The sequence below is a fragment of the Macrotis lagotis genome, chromosome 1 (genome assembly GCF_037893015.1).
Source record: "Macrotis lagotis isolate mMagLag1 chromosome 1, bilby.v1.9.chrom.fasta, whole genome shotgun sequence".
Lineage (NCBI taxonomy): Eukaryota > Metazoa > Chordata > Mammalia > Peramelemorphia > Peramelidae > Macrotis > Macrotis lagotis.
This window is the reverse complement of record NC_133658.1, coordinates 154,511,295-154,537,809: the sequence shown is the minus strand read 5'-3', so window position 1 is coordinate 154,537,809 and position 26,515 is coordinate 154,511,295.

The window sequence follows — 26,515 nt, the reverse complement described above, 5'->3', positions numbered from 1 at the left end:
TTCCCTTCCAAGGCATCTACAGGATATTGATAGAAATAACCTTAGCCCCATCGATTCTATCCTCCCGCTACTAAATACAGTTATCTTTCCCCGGTACATTTTAAGATTCTCATTCTTGAAATACCAATTTACACATTTCCTCACCCCACCCTAACACCGCACAAGGAATATCTCTCTTCAATCTTGCCTTTCCTAAACGGAATCACTGACCTTCCACCATTACCCCCCCCCCATGTCCCATAACACCCCAATACCATGCTAGAAGATTATGATAAGAAGGTGAGAAATGGAAAGGAGTAGGAGGAAGCTAGAAAGAGAAGTTGCTGGGTCCAGAAAATTAAAAAAAAAAGATAGTAAATGCACCTTTATCATGCCCACCCTCAACCTTTCAAAACGGGAGGAAGAAGAGGGCAGAGGAAAACAGAAAGAACCAAATGATAGTAGGTAGTAATAATAATAATATAAAGTACCTTATAAGGACAAAAAATGTCAACCCCTAAATTCTGTCTTGGAAGCTCAAACGCCCTGGCGCCCATCTGTCGCAGAGAAAAGCTGTGCGAAATTTAGAGAATGCTCCTCCAACACCCTTCAGTCCTTCTCAGGTCCTATCCTTCCAACCGGATGATGCAGCAGCGGCCGCAGAGAAGGCGAGTCGAAGGTGCTGGGACTGGGTGTCAATCCAAGGGTTTTTTTTTAAGGGGGCTGGTCACTGACAGCAGCATCCCAACCCATGGCCACGAAAGCCAGGAAGCATCTACCGGGAATAAAAACCGAAAATGTAAAGAGACAGAGACAAAACCAGAGACAGAGATAGGGAGGAGAAGAGATAGGAGAAAGAAGGGAGGAGAGAAAGAGAGAGGAGAGAGAGAGAGAGGAGAGAGAAGGAGAGAGAGAGAGAGAGGAGAGAGAGAGAACCAGAGAAAAAGAAGGAGGAGGAAGAGGAGGAGGAGGAAGAGGAGGAGGAGGGAGGTGGTGGTGGTGGTGGAGGAGGAGGAGGAGGAGGAGGAGAGAGGAGGAGGAGGAGGAGGAGGAGGAGGAGGAGGAGAAAAGGTAATCAAAGGGCTGCTAGCCTGAAATAGTACCAGATAAACACCAATCAAAGAACAGACTGGGTGGCCAAGGTCGAATCCTTTCCCAGAGAGTCCAGAGAAAAAGCAAGAGGCCCAGGAGGCAGGCGATGGTGGTCTTTCCACCTTCCAGGAGAAAAATAATAACCATGATAAGGAATATCATCATCATCATAATGAATAAAAAATTTCAGGATCTCCCTTTGGTGAACCAGAGGCATGCGTGCAAAAGGAGGGACTGCTGCTGCTGCTGCTGCTGGTGGGCAAGGCTAGCGGATCAAAAGGCATCCGTATAATATTAATCATGATAACGTGCAGAGAACAAGATGGCTTTTGCATTGGAAAACCTGTAAGCGGCAGTTAATTTTATATGAAGTGAGTTTTGTAAAGGATAGAGAAGGGAGATGAAAAACTGGGAAGGCGGTGGTGGGGCTGAGAGAGAGAGAGACAGACAGAGAGAGACAGAGACAGAGACAGAGAGAGAGACAGAGAGAGAGACAGAGAAGAGAGAGGAAAACATGAGAGACAGGAAGGGAGAGAGAGACAGAGACAGAGACAGAAAGGGAGAGAGAGAGAGAGAGGAGAGAGAGAGAGAGGAGAGAGACAGAGAGAGAGACAGAGAGAGAGAGACAGAGAGAGAGAGAGACAGAGAGCAAGCAAACGCTGGCGGCCTTTCCAATTGATCTTTAATAAACCCGAATCTCGTTCCCTGTCCTCTTTTGGTGAGAATGAACTTTACTGTTGTTGTGGCTATATCGTTAAAGGATTATTCATCTCAAAAAAGTCACATTTGCAGAAAACAAGATTAGAATACTTGAGATCAAGACTGAGGCTTCTCTGCCCCCCCCCCCCATCTTTAAAAACTAGCACGTCATATTCCCCCCGTTACCTCCCTTCCTCGTTTTTGCTCAGCTCAGGATAGCTGCTGTCATAGGAAATGAGGGTTTTTTTGGGAAGTGAGAAGCGGAGGATCATAGAAAAAGCGGGGAAAGGAAGAGCTGGAGGAGGCTGGACCCCGCATCCTCCCCCCCCCCCCCCCCCCCCCCCCCCCCCCCCCCCCCCCCCCAGTCCTCCTCTCCCTCCCTCACTTCTGTCTATCAGGTTCCATCCCCAGGGCGTTTCCTCCTTACAAATCAATTTGGGATCTGCTGCTGTTTGTGTCTCCAGCCCCCTTGGACGCGCCCCCTCCCTCCCACCCTCCTCCCCCGGATTCCTGGGCACCGCACAGCCTCCATCCACTGCCTGCAAATTTCTCCCAGCGGCATGTGGTGCAGCTGAAGCTGAAGCAGGAGCGCTCGCCCCCCCACCTCCCACCCCACCCCCACCTCCGCCTGGAGCCTCTCCTCGCCAGCATCCATTCATTTATTTACTTCCTTATTTATTATAAAGCCACCCGAGTTTGCAAAGTGAGGGGGGGGTGCTATTTGAGTGGGGGGCGGGGTGGGGGGGGAGCAGAAAATGGGGGATCCGGACTCCGGAGTCCTTCCCTTGGGTGCAAAGCCTGCGGAGGCTGGGGTAGGTTTGTTGGGATTTTGCCAGCCAGAGATGCTGAGCTCCGGGGGCGGGGACCGGCTGGCTTTTGCAGCTGACATCACTGCAGAGAGAGGATGAGCTAGCTCCTTGGGCTACTGCAGGGGAGACAGGGATTTTGCAGTTTTTTTCCTCCCATAATCTTCGGGGAGGAAGGCTGGCTGGATAGATAGCCCCCCCAGACCCAGGGGGTAGGCCGGCAGATGAATAGATAGAGAGACTTATTCGCCCACCCTCGGAGATTCAAAGGTGACTGTGAAGGAGAGACGGACACGCGCAGGCAAGCCCACGTGCGCGAGCGCCCAGCCGCGAGTCCAGGGCCCCCCAAGAGAATGGGCAAGAGCGGCGCGTGCCCGCCCATCCATCCCCTTTAAATTTAGAAGCGTTTTGGATGGCCCTTCATTCTTCCGGTGTGCACGGCGGTAACCTTGTGCACCGCAAGGACGCTACAAAACAAAACAAAGAGAAAAACAACCAGGCATAATAAAAATCTTTTCCATCTTTCCATTTTTATGAGGCTATGCTTCCTACCTGGGGTCTGAGTTCTTCTGTCTCCTTGCTCTTCACCTTCATTCACAGCATTTGCTTTGATGATAATTGAAAAAAAATCTACAATGTGGGATGAACATTAGCTACGACATTATCCCTTCCTCCTTCCAACTACAGACAGCTAGCCCCAAATAAAACTCAACACAATTGGTTAAATGAAACGAATCCAGTAGGAATTGGGCAGGTGCATAAAGAGACAGACTATAGGAATGAGTGTTATTTCCAGTGGCAGAGCTGACCTCAGGCACTTTTTCACCTTCTAAAAGTCCATTTCATTAAAAAAAAATTTTTTTTGGTAGGTTATTGGAAATTTGCCTCCTAGAAGTCAGGAAATTTCAAGAAAAGAAAAAGTCATTTTCTTGTAAGAGGGGAGGAGAAGGAGGGAGGATACTTTAATGGAAGAAAATAATCAGATTCCCAAGTCAGGTCAATGTGCTTGTAAGGAAAAAGTTTTGTTAAAAAAGTATGGAAAGGCGAGTAGCGTCATAAAGGACAAATTGCACCTGCAAACAAGTCAGCAACTTAGATACTTCATTGGAGAAAGTTACTACTTTGATCCTCCCAACTTCCCCCCCTCAAGCTCAAAAAAAGTGGTCCAGAGGGAAGAGACTAGAATCGTTTGTTTCAGAACTTAAATTGCAAAGCATTTTAGATCCTGGACCTTTGCTGTTGTTGGCTATAGGCTATATAGGATTCTTGAATGACAGGGCAAAGGTTATACAATATATTGCTACTTTCTGTTTTTTGAAAAAAGCAAACAATTCATAACACCCTGTCTTTGTTTAGATGACAACTATTTCCTTCCATTTCTTCTAGTGTTATAGGGTCTTTACTCTCCCATCCAAGGCAGGGGATAAGGGAGAAGAGAAAGATCTGTTGTTTTAAGTGCAATGCAGTTCTTCAGGACTGACTGGAATGCTTCAAATGGCGATTCCTGGGTTTAAAAAGCAGCTGATGCTGAATTAATAGTTAAAATGTACCCCTGGGGCCTTCTTTAGCTAGAGGGAGAAGGAATCCTATCTTACTTTACCTAACACACATTTCCTAGATATTTATGATCATTCTGATAATACTCTGGGCCAATCTTGATGGTCCCTTTAAAACCTAAAATCTTGGGATTAAGTGATGATCTCTGCCCTTGGTCAGGTGCCACCAAAAATATTAACACGTTAAGAAATGACATCGTGAAATTGCCCTAAATCTGATTGCCTGGGATGCTCCAGGCCCATATGGCTCGGCAGCTGTGCTGACTCCACTTGAAAAGACACCATTGCCCCTTGGATGGCATCAACCAGGGGGGTTCCCCAGAGAGCTCAAACATGACCTAAGTATTAACTTAGCCTGGGGTGTGAATGAGCTAAATCTCTCTCATTTCAGAATGTTATTTTTAAAGTACCAAAACAAAAATAAAAAAAAAAAATTAGACGGGGCTTTTAAGTCATTGATGCTACTTCCAGTACTGTGTGCTTTCTTGCTTAAGGAGAATTACAGATATAACCTTCATCAGCTTACCTCAGACTCTAGCTGAACAGACTGAAGGCAAAGAAGATCAGGGAGGTGGGACTGGGGAGGGGGGTAACGAGGAGGAACATATATTATTTGCCAAGAGCACCATGTGTCAGTGAAATTTGTGGTTCTATATTCAGGAAAGTTGGGGTTCTGACCTCAGCCAATGCTCCAGCCTTAACTATAAAAATATGGCTTCACAGTTTGATGGTCTCAGCTGAAAGATGAAACACTGCTTAAAAAAAGAAAGCCCATTATAAACTGCAGCCAGATTTAATTTTTAATATGATGGCGTATCCTCTAACGCATTCCTCACTGGTGTTTGCGTTCAGAATGAGTGATTCACTTGCTCTATGGCAAGAACCAGAATAATGCTAAGCCTGCTTGAGTGAGATTGCTATTGTAACATAACCTAGTTTAAAAAGATGTCCCCAAATAGAATATTCTATAACCTTCCAGTGGCAGTGGCCGAGGAAATGAAGTTCAAGTTTTCTTTGTGTAAAGCTCAGTGAAGTGACACCAAAAAAAAACCCTCTTGTTTTCAGTGAAATTTCTAAGAGTGTGAGATTTAGAGCCAAAGAAATGAAAAGGTTCTATATATGTATATATTCCTCTGTAGAGTGTTTATTTCATATGTATGGATATACAATTACATACTCATATATTTTGAAAATATCAGCTTTTCAATTTTCAGCAGACACAACCAATATAAAGAGAAGAAAAAACTTACATAGGTAAAACTAGAAAATAATATTTAAAAAAGTTGTTTATAAATATAAACTCTAGGCTCCTGGTCTAAGACTGGAATTAAGCTGAATCATCTTTAAATGTTATCTGGATGAAATGCTTTACCTGTTTTTTAGCTTAATTTTAAAACTTCAAACAAACTTAGTAGGTCCAGAAGTGTTTCTTTCCCCCATCTTTAGAAATGGGCAGAAATGCTTTGTGGTAGATCTAGATGGATCTATCTTATCTATTAACTATCTTTCTATCTATTGATCTAGCTTTCCACACCCACCCATCTATCTGTCCATCTAAACATCTATTCATCTATCCATTTACATATCCTGGAAGACACCTCAGAGGTCATTTATCTTAACTCTTTAATTTTATAGATAAGGAAATTGATGCCCATTGAGAGTTTGAGACCTGTTTAAACCTGCAGCCTAGCATCCTCACTACTTTACCTCATTGTCTGCCATGATGATTTTCTAGCTAAACTTTCAGGTTACCTGCAATTTGGAATGAGACCAAATATAATAAGCAGAAAGTCCTTAACTAGTTCATCTAACATATTTATGAATTTGTTTTAAATTTCTTCCATTTTCCTCCCCAGTTTCCCCAGAGACCACATTTTATAGAAGAAATGGTTTTTTTTTTTTGGAGGTTTTGGGAAGGGGGGGAAGATAAAAATCATAATGTTGTGAGTAAATCATATGCTGTTCTGCATTTAGTATGTGAACAAGTTTGAAGTGGAGAGGTTTTGTGGGAGAGACAGATAGCTTCTGGGCAGCACAGAGAATCAGTTCATTGATTGTTTTAAGAAAAAAAGAAGCATATTTCTCCTATTTTCTCCTCTCTCAGCTCATAGTTCTCTAGTTTTTTTTTTAATAGACGTAATAGTTCTTGGGTTAAGATTCTTGGCATGCAGAGTTCACTAACAAAATCATTTTTATTTAATTAAGACTAGGAGGCAAAAATAGTATAAGGGAAAGACCACTAAAATTACCAAACAGGACACCTGGCTTGTCTTCTTAGTTTTGTCCTTGCTTAAGTTCTATTTTGAATTTGCTGTGTGATCTGAGCAAATGATGTCACTTTTATGGGTCTCAGATTTTTATCAGTAAAATAAATGGGTAGGACTAATTGATGTCCAAGATTCCTATCTGGTGTTAAGATTTCATAATCTTACTGCAAAAGAAGTAAAACAAAAAAGTGAAGATAACAGGCTCCTGAATCTTGAAAATATCATTTTCGTTTAAAAATTTACCTGGCTAAGCTCATATAGGACGCGGAGGACTGAAAACTTGAAAGAAGGCATTTTATTCTGTGTGTGCTAACACTTGCCTGAAACTCTGACTCCTGTGTTTAAATAGCATTCATCTGAAATTATCACTTTTTTTTATTCTGATTTTTTTCTGGGCCAGGAAAAGGTCCCAGGATCAGGTAAAAGCATTTTCCCATTCCCCTTTGTGCCATCCAGCACAATATAAATGTCTGCCTAGTGTTTGTTCACATAAGCAGATTTAAAAGCTCTCCTACTTAGCCCTAAATCCTGACCTAGATTGCAATACCAAGTCTAATGATTCATTTGCAATGCTTATGATGGGCAGCTCCTTCAGTATTTTTTAAAACTTCCTTTCTTCTCTCCTTATTCAGGAAACCTTTATACCATTACCAACTGCTAGTGCTATAAGTAAATATTTTGGTACTATTGCTATGCACTCGGTAGGAGGCGATTTTCTCATGAATTATCTATCCCCGAGAGAAGGACTATATCTCACCAGAGCTGCAGACAATTTTTAGCATATGTTTATATCCAAGATTTGAGGCTTTTTTAGGTGTTGGTGGTGGAGCCTAGAGGAGAGAGTGGAGATGGGGAAGATATAGGAAAAACTTTTTTTTATGGGTTTAATGTAGATCTATCCATCTGAACATGTCTTTCAATGTAAAGATGATTGTTAGTTTTTATTTAACTGACATTGGCATGAGCATGATGTTTTTTCTTGCCGGGAGAATGAATGAGACCTTGAAATGTTAGTAGGCCAACAAAAGCTATTAGAGCTAGGGTGCCCTTGTCTGTACTCTATGCAAAGGTAGCAGAACATGTATTAGTCATTATGGACTCATTATTCTTAAGAGAAAAAGGCCTGACTGGTAATGAGGTGCCAATTGATCTGTTCTTTAAATATACAAACCAAAGACAGAATTAGAGTACATCAAAATCCTACCGCTCACCCAAGAGAGGACAACCAGAAATGCTTAGGGATAACCACATTTGTCTCATATCCTGGTACATTATGAGTTTGGTTCTGAAGATGATTTAAATGAATTTAGATTAATCATAGGTGCCAAACTGGAAATGAGAAATGTAGCCATTTGGGGCAAAAATAAATCTATGAACAGTTTGGTAGGGAGGCAAGGTAGAAAAGGAAAAGAAGGAACAGTTTGGTGAAGGAGATAAAAGGGCAGAAAGGTATGGTTATAGACAGGCTTTGGATTCAGAGGTCCTGGGATGAATGGATGCAATTTACTACTTGCTGCCTGTGTAATCATTTAATGTGAAATGAGGGCTTTGGACTGAATGACCTCTAAAATTTCTTCCAGTTCTGAATCTATGTACCTAAGATGAAAGGACAGTTTGGTGGGGAAGAAGGAAGGAAGGAGTAGTTTGGTGGGTAATTAAAGGGGAAAAGAAAGGAGGGGGTAGTTTAGTAGGTGACTACTTTAAAATAAAGGAATGACATCAGATTATTTATTTCCCATGGCCAACATTGAGAGACATCTTACTGTTTTCCATAAAATATAATCATTGTTCCTACTGTGTTGAACAATATCAAGCAAATTTTCTCTATGTATATCTCATGAAATTAAGTATTGTAGAGGGGGGAGAAACACTATCCTCCTGTGAACTAGCTAGCAACAAGAAATAGGTGTTTATCTTCTTTCCATCTTTAATTTAAAGAGTGGAGTTTATGCACACTTACATAACCTTTACATATATAAAACAGATGAGACTTCTTATCAGATTTTCCATAAAGAATAAGATAATTATGTTATAATGTAAAGCCTGGATGAAAAAGTTTCCTTACATTTGTCACCCAAGGCTCATATACCATGTTGAAGCAAATAGTGAGACTGACAGAGCTGATGAAAAACACCACTTAAGATAATTTTTTCTGCTAAACTCTGTTGTACACTATGCAAATATGATTGCCAAAGTGGGACATTATCAACACTTTAATGCTAGTTATCTTTCAAAGATGATACTTAGAGTAATCAACATAAACTTAGTATACAGTATCTTAAATAATAAAAATGTTGGCTTGCATCACTCTGACATCTCCATATGACCTAGAAAGACTGAATATATTGATGTAGTGATCTATAGCTATAATAACACTATGCATTTAAATAGGATTTAACAATACTTGTAACTTTACTGGGGGGGGCAGAGATGGGGGTGTCTGGCAACTCAAAGTAATTTAGAGCATTGAGCCTGAAGTTAATAAGACTTGAGTTCAGATATTTACTAGCAAATCATGTAATCTCTTTCTGCCTCCGTTTACTCAATTGAAAAATGGAGATTATTATAGCATCTTCCTCCCAGGGTTGTGATAATGATTAAAATGGGATAATGTTTTACATAGTACCTGCTTATTTCTTTCCTCCCTTCTCTCAGAGTAGACAACTATAAGCTAACCTGGAGATAGGGAAGGTTATCCCTTTTAAGGGATATTGTTTCCAATAACATGAAGGGTTAATTATGTGACAGAAGCTTTGGATCATATATGCTGCACTAGCAGCCTTGTAATGCCAAAATTAAAGGAAGGCAAGTTTAGTAGATGCTCCATAGAGCATTTTTATGAGAAGATGTGGAGTTACATAAGGTGAACAAATTTGTGATCTGTATCATTGGATGGAAGATCCCCAAGAATGAGGTCTAATTGAGTATCAAATTACTCAGCACCACAGTGAACAGGATTTAGTAAGAGCCACCTCCAAGGTGATTATGTTGGAATTTTTTTTATATTAAGAAGCCACAGAAATAGTTATGGAGTACATCAAAATGTAGGCAACTGAGAAGGGAACTCTCTAACACACTCCTTTATATCTGAGGATGATTTCTGTCTCGGCAGGAAATGCATACAGTGGGGAGACAGCATAGGCTTCAGAGTTAAAAGACCTTGGTTCCAGCTATATGACCTTGAAGCTGGTTACTTCATCTTTCTAAACCTTAGCTGACTCATCTATAAAATAAGAGAGCAGAACCATTTGGTCTTTAAGGTCCCTTCTAGTTGGTCTATGAGCTCTCAAAGACTGAGGGAGATTAAAATAAAATGGATGATGTAAGAAGGAGCAGGTACAGCAAAATTTTGATTTCCATCTGTTTTTTTCAGAGATAGTATTTTGTGAGCTCTCTGTGCCCTACCCCTCCCAACCACCCCACCATATAACCCACACAATAACATGTAACATCACCAAATAAACATCTGTGGGCAATGGAATTCTTTGGCAATGAAAAGATATGTTTTTTTTTATAAGAAGTACTATTAAGTCTTTGTTGTTGTGCTCCTCTGCTTATGGGAGGCAATTATTTACTCTGACTTTCCTTAGTTTTGACTCTGTATATTTGAATTTGCCAATGTTACACATTTAAATTGTTGAGCAAACAGAGAAAGGAAATAGTCCTTGCACTGTACACTTAGTGGGCATAGTAGTAACCATACCTTAATCAGTACTCCTATTGATAACAAGGACATGCCAGATCCTTGGTTTAGGTGATCAAAAACACAGACTTCTGAAGTCGGAAAGGGTCTTAGGGTTATTCTTGGGGGTTTTTAATCTGGTGTCCATGAACTTCAAAAAAAAACTGTGATAATTATGTTCATTCAATATAATTATCTTTCTTTATAATTCCATATGTTTTATTTTATGCATTTAAAATGTTATTCTGAAAACTGGTAATGTAGTCTGCAAGACAAAAAGATTAAAAATCCCCAATTAGGAGAAACCTCTTATTACTTAGAACGAAACTGAGGTGGAGGAAAATGAAGTGATTTGCTGAAGGTGTCTTGTAATTAGTAACTCAAAGTTATATAGAGAAGATTCTCATGAATCAAAAACTTAAGTTTTCTTTCAAGAGAACCATTGTTTCCCTTTCTTTATTTTCTCCTAATAGTTAAATAATCACCTATTTTTGTTTTCCTGGGATTTGATCAATTCTGAAACAACATTTTTAGCAGAAGGGAAACATTTTCTAGGACATAAGGATGGTAGGCTGAGTATTTCAATTTTTTTTATATATATTAGCTATACTAGTTCCTATGTATTTGTGTTTAATCCTTTATTAAGGCAAAACGTTGAAGTAGGAAGACTTTAGGATTACCAGCCTCCTATCCATCCATGATATCTGTCCCCCATCTGCCCTGAATGTCTTCATGTTTTTTCTTCCTGCCTCTCAAAAACCTGCTGTCAGAAAATTATCTGATATTGATTATTTACATGTAATCTGGGGTCCTATATAACCTCTCAGGAGACCTATATTCTTTTTACTTTCTCTCTATTTATAAAGGATTCTGTCCTGGGAAAGGAGTTTCATGGATCATTTGAGAAGGGAGTTCTTTGAGCAAAAAAGATTTTCTCAGGTTCTCTTGGGATGTGTCTGAAGGTTTTATTTATATCATCAAAACCATCTAGTGTGAATTAATGAATTCCGAATCATGAAGAAAGATCCCAAGTAGAACTTTGAAATTCCATCCACTATCCCTACTCCTACCATCTCTTTCTCTAACTGGGGGGGGGGTAAGAATCTAGAACCTCATCCACCACTGTCCAAAAGACTTCTTTAGGTTCTGCCTTGCCCCAAACTGATCTCCAGCTAGAGTGACTTTTGTATGAAGTTTGATAATCCTGAGATTTTTCAGGATTTTCCACTCAATATAGAGAAAGAACCAGAGTCATATAGGAGAATGGTTTAACATTGCTGACTCATTCCTTTTGGCTCCTCTCCCAGAGGTGCCATTTTGTAGAAAGATTTCTGAAAGGCAGAAAAGCAAGTGTAACCTCAATTTTTACAAAACCCATGACTAGAACTAGAGAAACTAACTCTGGCACATGGGAAACTTCTGTAGAATTATAGATCAGGAAGTTTTTTAGTTGAATGGAGGTTGTAATGATGATATGATGAGAATTGATATTAACATAGTGCACCAAAGTTTGCAAAACATAACACATATATAATATTTAAATCTCAACCACTTTGAAACAGTAAGTACAACACTATTATTGTCATTTGAAAGATGGGAAAAATGAGAATTTAAGTGATTTGCCCATCACCCCACAGTATCAGCTGATGTCTACAGCAATGTTTGTTAATGACAAATCACTTAAGGACCTTGTCTAGTGAACTTCATAAACATCTAATGACTTTGGTCATAGACTTAGAACTGGAAGACACTCTTGAAACCATCCATTTTAGAGCCCTAGCTTTGTAGGTGAGGAAATAGAGTTCCAGAGAAAGTAGAAGTAAGTTCCTGGAGGGCAGGATTAGTAGGTGGTAGAATTGATACTTAAACTCCACAGAGTGTTCTTCTGGTTCTATCACAATGTCCTTCACTTTTAAAAAAAGAAGATGATAATAAATGCTTATTGATTGACTGATAATTCCTACCTTGTCTCACACAGGGATGTGTTAGAATCAGATTAGTAAATGTTGATAAAAGTGTTTCATAAATTGCTGTTGTTGTTCAGTTGTGCCCAACTTTTTGGGAACCCATTTGGAGTTTTCTTGGCAAAGATATTGGATATTGATTTGCCATTTCCTTCTCCAGCTCATTTGACAGATGAGGAAACTGAGGCAAATAGGGTTGTGACTTGCCTAGAATCACTTGAAAATGTCTGAGCCAAAGCTACTAAGAATCTAAACTTGAATTTGAGCTTAGGTCTTCCTGACTCCAGGTCCAACTCTATATCCACTTCATCACCGAGTTGCTCCATTTGCAGTATTACTCTTATTATCAATAATGATATAAAAATTAGACAATAGATATGAAAAGATTTTGTAGATTGTAAAGACTATGAAATGGGAGGTGTCATTATGATAATAACAATGATGAAAATTATAATACCTAGTCATTATGTCTCTTGTAGTTCAACTCCTTTTAAAATGTAAATACTCTTCAGAGAAGTAAGTCATTGTCAGAATTCAACTTTTATAGGACATTGTCATAAATATCAGATCTTTCTGCTAGCAAGATCCTGAGAGAATGATGAATTTTGATTAGTCAGGTCCAAGGGGAAAGACTACTTGGATCATTGGGTATATATATATATATATATATAGGTTGGGGCTGTAGAAAATGCCAAGAGTGGAAGAGGGAGAAGAGTCCAAAGAAAGGAAAGAGATCTTGAAAGTGAAAGCTTTGATTATATTGTCTTATCCAATCCATTTCCATCCAAGTTGTTAGAAATATGCTGGCTTCTGTTTACCAACTAGCTTTCTGAGGGGGGTAGGTGCAAGGAAAGGGAAAGGTATTTTTGGAACACTTTTAAGTTTAATTTGCATTATGAATATTTCATCATTACTTTCTCAAGTCTAAGCAATCAACAAAACAATAAACCAAGCCCTGATTCATAGTATTTGGTGAATTGAGGTTTAAATGCTCACCCTGAATATTTAACAATCAGCTCTTCCAAACAGGTGGTAGTGAACTCTAGACACCATTGTCTGAGTTGGTTTCATGAAGAAAAATTTAGCTGAGGAGCTAATCTTCTCTTCCCCCAAACTCATCTTTATTTTCACTGTTCTGAAGACAAATGAAGTGAAATCAGGATGAAAGAATACTCTTGTCCACAGTGTGGAGCTACTGTAGCTAAGTAAATGGTCATGTATTTAATAGTTGAGATACTGGAAAGGTATAGGAAAAGAGAAATCCTAAAGAGTTCCTGGTTTCAGAGTGGGAGGAGAAGGCATGTATAAAATAGGGCAGAGACCTGGAGGCTGAAACTCTTTAGTTAAGAATTAACTTGAAAAACAAAAATCACTCAAAAAGAATGTTTAATATAGTCAAGACAATGAACCATAAACCATGTTAGAAAGACCTAAAAGAAATCAGAGTAGACCCCCCCCCCGACTTCTAATTGTCTTTTCTTCCCTTTTGTTTGTTCTTCATAGGACTTCAGCATTATCTAGAATGGAACCTTCTCATATTATTAAGTGAGATATGATATATACAGTGCTTTGCAACCCTAATGCATTATGTAAACGCCATAATGAGTAGTAATATTATTAAGCATGTTCAAAATTTTTAAGCTTTCATAGCTTAAAACTGCATTAAGATTTATGGGACACTCTGTTTTTTGTATAGTGAAACTGAGATCCAGAAAGATGAAATGAGTTGGTTCATCCCAGACCCTAACACTCTTGATTTTTAGTCTAGTGTTCTTTCTACTATACTTCACTGTCTCCCATGGCTTATAGGAATCTATAGGTAGTAGAATGCTGCTGGTATCTATTATAAACAGTCACTTAAGGATTAAAGTATATGGATATTAGAAACATTTTTGAGATATCCCAAATACAATTTTAGCGGCCTCAGAAACCTTAGTCCAGTATTTTTGGTTGTGTCATCATTAGAGAACTCCAAGTACTGGTCACTATGATTGTGTAATCATGTAACTGGACAGTGACTGTTTGCTAAAAGTGGTGGCATGGAAATTGGTCTGGGGAATGTGTAGACACAGACTTAAAATGAGTTGATATGGGCTATGGTCAAAACTCTAACATGTGATGAGATAGTGATAGTAAATGTCTGCAAATTTGAAGATTGGGAACAGTTGACTTTCAGACCATAAAAATTGAAGAGAATAATGAACAGCTCTAAATAGAGGCCAACATAAATGAATTTCCATTTAGTTTCTAAATTAAATATTGATGTCATAGGATCCAGAGTTGGAAAGGGACCTTGAAGATTACCTAGTTCAAACCACTCACTTTACAGATAAAGTAACTGATGTTTATAAAGATTAAACAACTTAATCAAAAGTCAAATGGTCTAGTAAGTTAAGATTAAAAATGGGGACACCCCAATTTCCACTCTAATGCCCTTTCCTTTATAACTCATCCTAGAAAGGATGAATTCAAAGATCACAGAAAATGAATAGCTTCTTTTAGAGACAACAACAGACAAAAAAAATACACCTAGAAATTTTTATCATGAAAAGACTTCAAGTATTCATTATCTTTTCTTTCCCAAACTAGTTTTGACCTCTTTCTTCCCCATCCACTAACCACTCTTTGACATTGCCAAGATAATTTCTTGGTACACAATGGCTTCCAGTAACACCCCCCCAAAAACAGTCTGGGTGAAAAAGGTGACTATGAGGGATAGAACTGTTGAAAGAAAACAAGTAAAGCTATTCCCTTGCTGTTCTCCAGACTGCAGCTGGTCAGAAATGAGTTCTTATGTTTACAGGAAGCATCAAGATGTGGCTTATAGATAGTTCTGCTGCAGCTGTAGGGAAGTAAATAACTTTGTGAAGAGAGAGGCACCTTGCATCCATTTATTTTACCTACAGCTCTGGTGATACAACTGCTTTTTTTTTCCATGCACATAGTCACGCAGACACACACACACACATATGGGAGGAGAGAGAGAGAGAGAGAGAGAGAGAGAGAGAGAGAGAGAGAGAGAGAGAGAGAGAGAACGAATCAAAATTTTGCTGTTATCCAAATCTGGTAACCTAGTATCTTCCTACAGTACTCACCACCCTTGGAGTGAGACACACCCCAACTTGTTCTGGACTAGGAATCCGTCCGTCTTCCTTGTGACCTGGTGCAATTATGGCTCACAAATGAGTTAGAAATGGTACAATCTGATTGTTCCCCTCCCCCCCATCCCAGCTGCTCCTACTGCAGCCACTGTGTGGCCACTGCAGAGCTTACTGTTCCCACCACACTGCTGCTGCATTAGCACAAAAGTGCTGAGGCCAGCAAATTATCCCTCTCAGGAATGGTGGAGATTTGTGTGCTGGGGATGGGAGCGGGAAGGGTTACCAGTTTTTTGAGATCCATAGCTATACATAGGACAATTTGTGTCATGGGAGGGAGTTCTGCTTGGAAAAAATCCCCAAGGATGATTTTGAAGGCATATATGTTACTTTGGTCAATAGATTGGGGTCCTAATTATGCAACACTCAGACATATAAGCTGGGGAAGAGAAGTCGAGCTTTCAGAGCTATACATAGCAAGCCTGCATCTGCATTGTTAATAATGACAATGATTCAATCTTTAAGACATTTAGGGACAAATGCCTTGATTTTTTTCTTAAAGGAGAATTTTCCCCCCTCTCTAATAGTTTAAAGGGTCCATAAAGATGAATTCTATTCAATAAAAAGATGAAGTGTCAGAATCACAAGGTCAGTTGTTCTCAATTAGCTGGATTGAGCTATTGGAACAAAATAGAACAGAACCGTTAATTCATGGTAAATAACAGATCTATCAGTCTTTATCATGATTTCAAGTCCAATCTTTGCACTGATGCACTAAAAGGATCTTTGTCTGCCTTTCTCTTTCCTCCATTTTCTTCAAAGGTTGGTGTTCGCAATATCTTTATTTCAGTTTAGTTCTCCTCAATTCAGTTTAGTTCACTTCAAGAAACTTAAGTGTTTGCATGTTGTTTTCCCCATTAGACTGAATTTCTTGAGTTTAGGTAGGTTTTTTTTTTGCATCCTAATAACTTAGTACAATGTCTAGGGAATTTTACATGTTTAATAAATGTTAGTTGACTTGACTTAACATTTATTAAGTAAATACTATAATGCATAGAAAAAGAGAAAGGTACAGGACCTGTGACTTCTTTGGTACAGGAATCTTCTTGGTGAAGAAACCCCTTTTAACAATGTAGGTCAGTGCCTCTGCTGAGACTTATAGCCTAAGAGAGTGGCTGAGGACACTGAGAGATTGAATGATTTGTCCAAGGTCACATAGCCAATGTATGTCAGAGACAGCCCAAACCTAGGCCTTCCTGATTCTGAGGCCAGTTTTCTAAACCTCTTCTGCCACAATGCTGGGAGGAGAAAGACAAGCATATAGCTCTGCCATTTATGACCTGTGTGCTCTTAGGAAAGTCACATAGCATCAGTTTTTCCATGTGCAAAATGGAGATATTGAATAATCTCTGAGGAGTCAATTTCGACTCTAGGATGGTGATCTAGACCAGCCTCTGCTCTCATGGAGTTTATATTCTACTAGACATTCTTTTTGTTTGTTGGTTTGCTTTTGCACGGCAGTGGGGTTAAGTGACTTGCCCAAGATCTCACAGTAAGTAATTATTAAGTGTCTGAGGCTGCATTTGAACTAAAGTCCTCCTGACTACAGGGCTGGCACTCTATCCACTGCACCAGCTGCCCCTCTACTAGACATTCTTAAGTACATCATGGCCACAATAAAACCAGTATTTTGATTTTAGAGATTACATGTTCAAAAAAATCTTCATGTTGTTACATGAAAAGTATAATTTGTTCTTACAGTAGGAATAATGATAATGATAGCCTGCATTCACATAGCACTTTGAGGTATAGATATTCCTGTTATTGAGAGTGAAATAGTGGTAATAGAGAATTTAGGAGTCTTCATCAAGTTCACTTAGGGAATCTTTGGTCATTGGACCAGAGGCTTCAGAGCAGGAATGGATCTGAGAAATCATCTAATCCATTCCAGAAGTTTATAAAATAGCAAAAAGACCCAGAGAGGTTAGGTGATTTTCCCAATAATATGGAGATAGGAAGCAGTGTTCTTCTGATTCTGATATTAGTGCTCTTTTCACTATATTATGCTACCTCTACCCTATATTTTGCTGTATACATAGAATTTGAGATGTGATTATACCTTACTCACATTCTGGTTCTTTCTATTCAGCCTTGTGTTTTATTTGCTTGTTTTTGCTGTGCTTCATACCTTGCTCTTAACTCTTCAGGGATAACCAGTAAAAGATGTAGAAAACAGTGCCTTGATCATACCTTTTTTGCTGTGGTTCATATCTTAGCCTCATTACTGGGGTGTAGGATGCATTCAAAAAAGACTAGTACCTCTGATATGAGAGCTTTTCAGGGCTGCTTTCTACCTGAGCCATCTAACTCTCACCTATGGCTCTAAAAAGCTTTAGCATGCACAACGGGCACACCCTAGTAAACCATTTCAGCAGACAGGTAACACCTGGTTGAGGATAACTGAGACAGTGTTAATCCCATTGGTGATTAGGGAGATAACTACTCCAAGCATATGAAGTCTTCCACTGGTGGAATGGGCTTAGAATTCTGGGTGACTTTAATGCTAGAGTAGGTTAAGACTATCAAACATGGCTAGGAGGAATGAAGTTGGAAATCCATAGCAATGGTCACTTACTACTGAAGACTTGAGCATCTCATGACTTCTCACCAGAAACATTGTCTTCCATTTACCTAAATGCAATAAAACTTTCTGGATGCACCCTCACAGCATCTAATGGACTATATGATTTTAAGGAGAAGAGACAAACAGAATGTGAGAGTATTGAAGGCAATGTATGGTGTAGAGTGCTGAACTGATCACAGATTCAACCTCTCCAAGCTAAATATTTACATTCAACCAAAGGGGCTACTTCAAGGCAAAATGACTACTAGAAGAATTAATGTCAAAAAGATTAGAGTGCTTCTCTGAGTGGAGAACAGTTTGTTGCTAATGTAGAGGAAAGTTGAGCCAACACATAGTAGATCACAGTGGAACAGAAAAGAAGTGGTCAGCTTTTAGAAATTTGGTGTACAGCACTGCATTTGCTCATCTAGGTCAGAATACTTGTGAACATCAAGATTGGTTTGATGAAAATGATGAGGAAATACAGAATTTGCTTAATGAAAATCAAGAACTCCATAGGATTTACCAGCAGGATAGTTTATCTATTTTTAAGAAGGCAGCATTTAATTCCATTAAAAGTAAAATACAATTGAAGCTTAGAGAGATGCAGGCAATGCGATTAAGTGGCTTTCCTAAGGTTACACAGCTGGATGAGTATTATTTGTCTGAGACTGGATTTGAACTCAGGTCCCCTCTGACTCCAGGGCTAGCGTTCTATCTACCATGCCACCTAGCTGCCCTGAGATGAAGGATTCTTGACTCAGTAAGAAGGTAGATGAAATTCATTTTTATGTGTAAAATAACAATCCAAAGTGTAAATAGATCTGAAGGCTATTTATGGACCAAAGACATTTTGTACATCGCAACTATTCAGTGCTGATGAAGCCACATGATCCTAGACAGACTGAACACTTCCATAGTTGTCCTAATAGACAGTTATCAATCAATGCAAAAATCACTGACTGTTTACCTCAAATTGGAAACAATCTATCCCTAACTAAAGTTCCAGCTGAAGAAAAGATTTTGAATGCCATTAGGCTCCTTTCATATGTCAAATCATTTGGTGCAGATTCTATTCAAGCTGGGATGCCGATGTTTGCTGGGAAAGTACATCCAGGAAGTTTAATTGCATTTAGATAAAGGAAAACAGTGCTTGTAATGAGCAGGTCTTGAGATGCACAAGTCTTTAGTAATAGGTGACCATTGCTGTTTCCAACACCATTCTTCCCAAGGACTCCCTGTCATGTTTGGTAGTCTGAGTCTATTCTAGCATTGAAGTCACCCAGAATTGTAATCTTTTGGTACATTGATGGTAAAGGTCTCTTCATAATATTCACACCATTCATATGTGGAATCACTGATTATAGGAAATGCAGTTTTGAATACTGTGAATAAGTTCACTTACCTTGGTAGTGTCCTTTCCATGGAGGTACAGATTGATAATGAGGTTGACACATGCAATGCCAGAGCTAGTCATTATTTGGGAACTCTGAAAGAAAGTGTGGGAGAGAAGAGGTATTAGACTGAAGGTCTATAGAGTCATTGTGCTGATTTCATTGTTGTATGCCTGTGGAACCTAAACAGTCTACCAGTGTCTCAGAAAGATTCTGAAGATCAGCTGGCAGGAGAAGATACCAGACCCCAAGGTCCTTTCTCAAGCTAAACTGCCAAGCATTCAAACATTACTACAGAGAGTGCAACTCTGATGGAATGTCCCTGTTGTTCAAATGCCAAACATACACTTGCCAAGAAAGTCTATTTTATGGAGAACTCATACAGGGCAAGCACTCACAGGAGGGTGGAAGAAACGATGTAGGGACACTCTGAAAGTCTCTCTTAAGAGCTTTGAAATTGCTTGTGCAGCATGGAAGATGCTGGCTCAGGACCACCCAGCATGGTGTGTCCTTATTAAAGAGGATGCTGTGTTCCACGAGCAAAGCAGAATGGAAGCAGTTCAAAGGAAATGTGAGATGAGCAAATTTAGGTGTTCCCTAGAAGTATTTGAGCTCAACCTATGGTGTAGCATTATGACTTCATATTGGTTGGTTCAGCCACGATCAGGCATACTGTAACTTGCCTTTAACTATAGTGATGTGGTTTTGGTCTTCTTTTTTATATTTTATTTATCTATTTTTCCAACTACATACAACAGTAGTTCAAACAATCTTTTTTTTTTTTTTTGGCAAGGTTTTGGTTTCACATTTTTCTCCCTCTTTCCCCCCTGATAGAAAGCAATCTAGTATAGAATATACATGTATAGCCATGCTAAACATAGATCCAAATTAAATATGTTGTGAAAGAAGAATCAAATCAAAATGGAGAAAATTTAGAAAGAAAAAAACATAATACATAAGACAACTTTTAAAAAAAATTGAAGATGCTCTGATGCTGAGTGAGATGAGCAGAACCAGAAGAACATTGTACACTCTAACAGCATCATGGGAGTGATGAGCAACCTTAATGGACTTGCTCATACCAACAGGGCAACAATCAGACACAATTTTGGGCTATCTGTGACAGAGAATGCCATCTGTATCCTGAGAAAGAATTGTGGAGTTTGAACAAAGATCAAAGACTATTACCTTTGATTAAAAAAAGTTATCTTATTATGTAATTCTGCTATATCTCATGCTTTATGTTTTTTCATTAAGGATATGATTTCTCTCTCATCACATTCAACTTAGATCAATGCATACCATGGAAACAATGTAAAGACTAACAGACTACCTTCTGTGGAGGATGGGGGGAAGGAAGCAAGATTGGGGGGAAAATTGTAAAATTCAAAATAAATAAAATCTTTCCAAAAAATTGAAGATATTTCGCTTTGGTATGCATTTGGACCTGTATCTACAGTTCCTTCTCTGAATATGGGTAGTATTTTCCATTACAAATCTGTTAAAATTATATTGTATTGCTATAATGAATAAGTCCATCACAGCTGATCATCACCCTGTATTGCTGTTAGTGTGTACAATGTTTTTCTGGTTCTGATCACTTCCTTCAGCAAGTTTATGCAAGTCTTTCAGGCTATTCTGAAATCCCTTCCCTCATAGAACAATAGGTTACATCACATTCATATATCACAATTTGCTCAGTCATTCCCTTTTTGATGGGCATCCTCTCAATTTCCAATTTGCCACTATAAAAAGAACTGCTATAAAATTTTTGGACATGTGGGTTTTTACCCTTTTTTGTGGTCTCTCTGGGATATAGACCTAGTAGTGGTATTAGTGGATCAAAGGATATGCACAGTTTTATTATCCTTTGGGTGTAATTCCAAATTGCTCTCCAGAAAGGTTGGATCAATTTACAACTTCACCATCAATTCTATTTTGGCCTTCTTTGATAACGAAGGATACCAACTAGCCAATTCTCATTATCATCATCAATCCTGATTCTTTATTCTCTGCTTAGCTATAGAATATCAGAACTGCAAGGAACTTTAGTGTTCACCCAGCTCAATCACCTAATTTTACAGAAGAGGAAACTGAGGCCTATAAAAGTGAAGTGAGTTGTTCAATGTCATGCAGCTTTTAATGACAAAGCATGGACTAGAATCCAAAGCTTCTGACTAGAGTGCTTGCTGCTATACCATAGCTACCTACAAGGTTGGGGTAAAGGACACTTATTTCCAGGAAGGTCCAGATCAGATGAGAGTAGCAGATGTACGTATATTATCTAGGCCAGAGGGAAGGAATGGGTGAGACATCAATTTAAAGGAAGAGATAATATCTTACACAGTAAGAAGTATCGCATTTCAGAATTTCCCCAAGATTACTGGACCCTTTATAAATAACCTCTCTTCAGAGAGAGCCAGGCAAAGATGTAGAAAACAGTGCCTTGGTCATTACTATTTTCTTTTATTCCTGAGTGCTTGTTCCTCCTTGTTTCCCTTATTTCTTTGTGTTCTGTTCTTCAGCTCTATTTGCCAAAGACTGTATTCCTAACACATTAGAAATTTTTTCTAACCCTGATTTCATTGTGATTCTCTAGCTAACCTTCCTTTTTTATGTATCTCTCCTTTCCCCCAAGCAGTATGGGGGATACTTAGAAAGAATTTGTCACTGGGGACAGATTTGTTCCTTTTCCTCTGTAAGGTCTTTTTAGAATCAGAGTTCTTTTTGATTTTTCTTACATGAACAAGTTGCTATGCTAGACATTATCTAATTATATATAATATATAAAAAATATATATACACATACATATATATGTATATCCATATATACACATCTGTATTAGGAATGCCCCTCACCCACCATGAAAAAAAAGAAACATTTGTTTCAAAGTTATTTTCCTTTTTGAAATAGGATCCACTTTTTTGAAATGTAGAAATGTATATCTAAATGTCTTCCTTGAGATAGTGGACAGAATCAGGAATTCTGAGTCCTAATCCTAGCTTTGGTACTTATGAGTTATTTGACATTGAACAGTCACTTCACCCCTAATGTTCTCAGTTTCTACATCTGTCAAAAGAAGGAACTGGAAATTCTAATATTCTTTCCAGCTCTTTGAAGCCTGAAATCTCTTACCTTTAGATTAAATGACTTTTCATTACATGAACATTTTATTATACAAACACATGTCTCCCCAGGGCTTAAATTCACAAAACAGTGAAAAGTATTAATGTAAATTCTTTAGATTAGAGTAGTTTTTATATGGGTCATGGTGATTGGCATATAGATAGAGCTCCAGCCTTGCTGTGAGAAAGACCTGAGTTAAGACATTTATTCAATCCATGTCAGACATTTATTCAATCTATGACCCTGGGTAAGTCATTTAACCTTTCAGAGTCTCACTTCTTCATCTACATAATAGGGATAATTATAGCACCTATCTCACAGGGCTGTTGTGAGGATAAAATAAGACATGTAAAGAGCTTTGAAAATCTTAAAGCACTATAGACATGCTAGCTATTTTTTTTTAACAGAGGTAGGAATGCCAGGGAGGTGTGAAAGATAAGAAAAATGAGGGAGTTGGTGGCAAATTAAAACTTAACAACTTCATAATTTTTTCAAGGCCTCCACCTAAGACTATCACTTGTATGATTTATAATTTCAAGGTCCCTTTGTCTTTCCTGAGCTCACTTTTACTAACCTTAAAAGAACAAGGCTTTTAGAAGTGTGGTGGTGTGGAGAGAAAAATCTAGAGTACTTTGTCACTATTTCATAGTAAAGGATACTAGATTTTCCTTTTAAACAAATTAGTGACACAGTTGTGAATATCATTCTAGTTTTTCTTGCTGCTAGCCACGGGCTTGGGCCACTAGGCTGTGCTCCTTCAGCACCTAAGACAGCGCCTTGGGTGAGTTGCTTAGGCAGAACTGGACACCATAATTGTCACAATAGGCTGCTGCTTACAGCAGGTGAATTCTCTGTATGTGATTAAGTTACAGATATAGTAAATGAAAAAGCATTTATGAAGCACTCAGTGCTAAGTAATGAGGATACAATCACAAAAGGCAAAGACAGTATGTTTCAAAATAAATATGACTTTGAATTTCTGATTTTGCCATTGTTTAGGGAACTTTTAAAAGGCTTTAATAGTACCTCAAAGGTCCTGGATACCTTTCCCACTGTATTTTCCAAGGACACATTAGCTGACCCTTTCTCTTTCTTTCTATTTCCTATGAAGTTCTTTTTACTCCCAACTGATTTAATCTGTGTTTATCTTTTATGGTTTCTTTCTTTTCTCCTGCCTCCCTCCTTCCTCTTTCCCACTTTGCTTAGTTCCACCTTACAAATTATTGCTATGTAATGTGTTCATGGGTTAAAGGTATTTCCATTACCATCTTCCAATTCTCTCCCAAGTAATAGTTGTACATTTTTGGGGGGCTTTCTAGAGACACAAAATAGAATAGATCCCATGGTGGGAATGTCAGAGCCTTAGTAGGTCAGCTGAGAAAATTGTTTTGGGAAAGGCAGAACCCGGTGAAGTACCACAAATTATATCATTTAGGCAATCTCCTGCTCTGGTTCTATGAAGGGCCACCCCAATCCAGTTTCGCAGTCTACAATGGACAGTATCTAACAATAATGGTTCTCTGTGCAAACTAGCACATCAGAAAAAAAAATTTTCAGCCCTGGTTAGGTAGCAGAGTACTATTTAGGGAAGAGGTCTGTACTTAGTCAAAAAAACCTGGGTTTGCTTCCTCAATGAGCCATTTTAAGCTATATATCTTAAATAAGGGGTAATTCTTTTGAGATTCAGTTTTATTATGTATAAAGTAGGAACAGTAGTGGTTGCAGCTAGATAGACACAGTAGGTAGACACCAAATCTGAAGTCAGGAAGACCTGAGGGCAGATATGACCTCAGACACTCAGTAGCTATGTGATCCTGGACAAGTCTCTCACCCTCTTTCTTTAAAAATTTATTTATTTTCCCAACCACATGCAAAGATGTTTTTCAGCCTCCCCCCTCTTTCCTCCCCAACCCTGACAGAGAGCAATCTACTTTAGGTTATACATGTATAAATATGTTAAACATATTTCATATTAATCATGTTGTAAAAGAAGAATCAGAACAAAAAGAATAAAAAATGAGAGGGGAAATCATAAAGCATAAATTTAAGAAATTGAAAATAGTATGCTTTGGTCTGCATTCAAACTCCATAGTTCCTGCTCTGGATGTGGTTGGTATTTTCCATCGCAAGTCCTTCAGAATTGCCTTGGATTATTATACTGCTGAGATGAACAAATCCATCATGGTTGATCATCTCACAATGCTGCTGTAATGTATGCAGTATTCTAGTCCACTTCACTCTGCATCAGTTCATACAAATCCTGAGCAAGTCTCTAACCTTGTATGTCTTAGTTTCATCTGTAATATGCACAATAGAAGAAAATGGCAAATCACTCCAGTCTCTCTACCAAGAAAACCTTAATGGTGTCACAGAATCATACATGACTCAAATGACTGAAGAGCAAAAATAAAGGGACAATATCATGTAAGACCTACCTCAGAGGACAGCTGGGAGAATCAAATTAGATCACATATGCAAAACATTTCAAAAAAGAGCAGCATGATATCATTCTTTAAGGTCATCCAGCTCATTAGTGGTGGATTTGAGAGACCAGTGAGCAATTCCTGCCCATTTTGGGCTGTGCAGAATTGTATGCAGATGGAGCTAGAAAAGAAGAAAATCATTTATTAAACACCTATTATATACCAGGTACTGTGATAAGTACTTTACAATTATTAGTTCATCTGAGGTAGACAGAAGTTAAGTGACTTGTCCAGGGTTACAGTTATAAACCTGTATATGAATTTGAATAGAGCTAGTGCTTTATTCAAGGAAATCCTTTGAAATTTAGTTTAATGATTTCTAAAATGGTAATGATTATATCTGTAGCACCTACTTTGCTAGGATGCCAGAAGGCTTAAATGAGACAATAATGAAAAGCACCTTACAAATAACACTTAAAGTATTATATAAATGTCAGTTTGTGGCAAATGTATAGTGTAAATATAAACATGAGTTATCTTTATATTTAGTTATTAATTAGTTCTAATTATTGGTGGTTGTGTATGTGGGACAGTTCTATTAGAAATACATCAAGGTTGCTTATGCAGTCATCAATAGTTTATCAGACAATCATAGTACAATTGGTAATAGCCAGTGACAGGGCCCCCAGGCAATGAGAAACCTTTCAACCCTATGAATCTCTCACCCCATAAATTCATAGCTATTGCTTTTTAGAATTGGGTGTACCCAATCATTTGATAGAGGAAGTAAATGGAGTCAGGGAATGATTTGTTCAAGGCCATAGAGTTGATGGAATTGGGATTAGAATTCAGCTCTCCATAGTCTCAGCTCTGTAATTTTTCTTGTAACCCACCTATACATAGGGTTTCCTTAGAAAAGTTTAGCTTCCTCCTATTCATTCTACAGCTGTTTGTGCTGCTTATTATTTCACTTCTCCTGGATTATTTCTCTCCTTTTAAAAATGGATACCTTTGATTTTTATATTCATTTTGTAATATGTGTGTCCTACCACAAGCCAATGAGCTCTTCCTTGTAACAAAGCTTTTTTAAAAGAAAGGAAAAAGCAATTCAGCAAAAATGATTAATACTTCAGTTTCATATTTTACCACCTAGTCAGTCCCCCATATTCTTTAGTCTTGTTGTGGTGAATGTAACTTTAAGAATAACTGCTTTATTTTTTCCTAACTGCAGCTAGCTGGCAAAGTGTTGGCAGAGTGCCAGGTCTGAAATTAGGAAGACCTGAGTTCAAATGTGGCCTCAGATACTTCCTAACTATGTGACCTCAACATCTTTTTTCAATAAAATGGGGATAATAATAGCATCCATCCCCCTAGAGTTATGGAGAAGATCAAATGAGATAAAAATTGTAAACCACTTAGCACAGAGTCTGGCACACATACATAAATGTTAGCTATCACCATCATTATCATCATTCCCTGATTTAGCACAATGCAATAGTGTCAAACTCAAACAAAAATGGGAGTCACTAATGAATACATATGAATTTCTGTAGACTGCATATTGACTTAGTTTAAAATGTGATATTATCTATATTTTATTATATTTTTATTCATTTTGTTAAATATTTCTCAATTACATTTAAATCTGGTTGGGGTTGAATTCAGGAGTATTGTGGGCCATGTGTTTGGCCCCTCTGGTTCAGTGGCTTGAGACCAAATCTAATCTCAAACAGTTACTAGTTATGTGGCCCTAGATAAATCACTTAACCATTGTCTGCCTCAGTTTCCTCAACTGTAAAATGAAA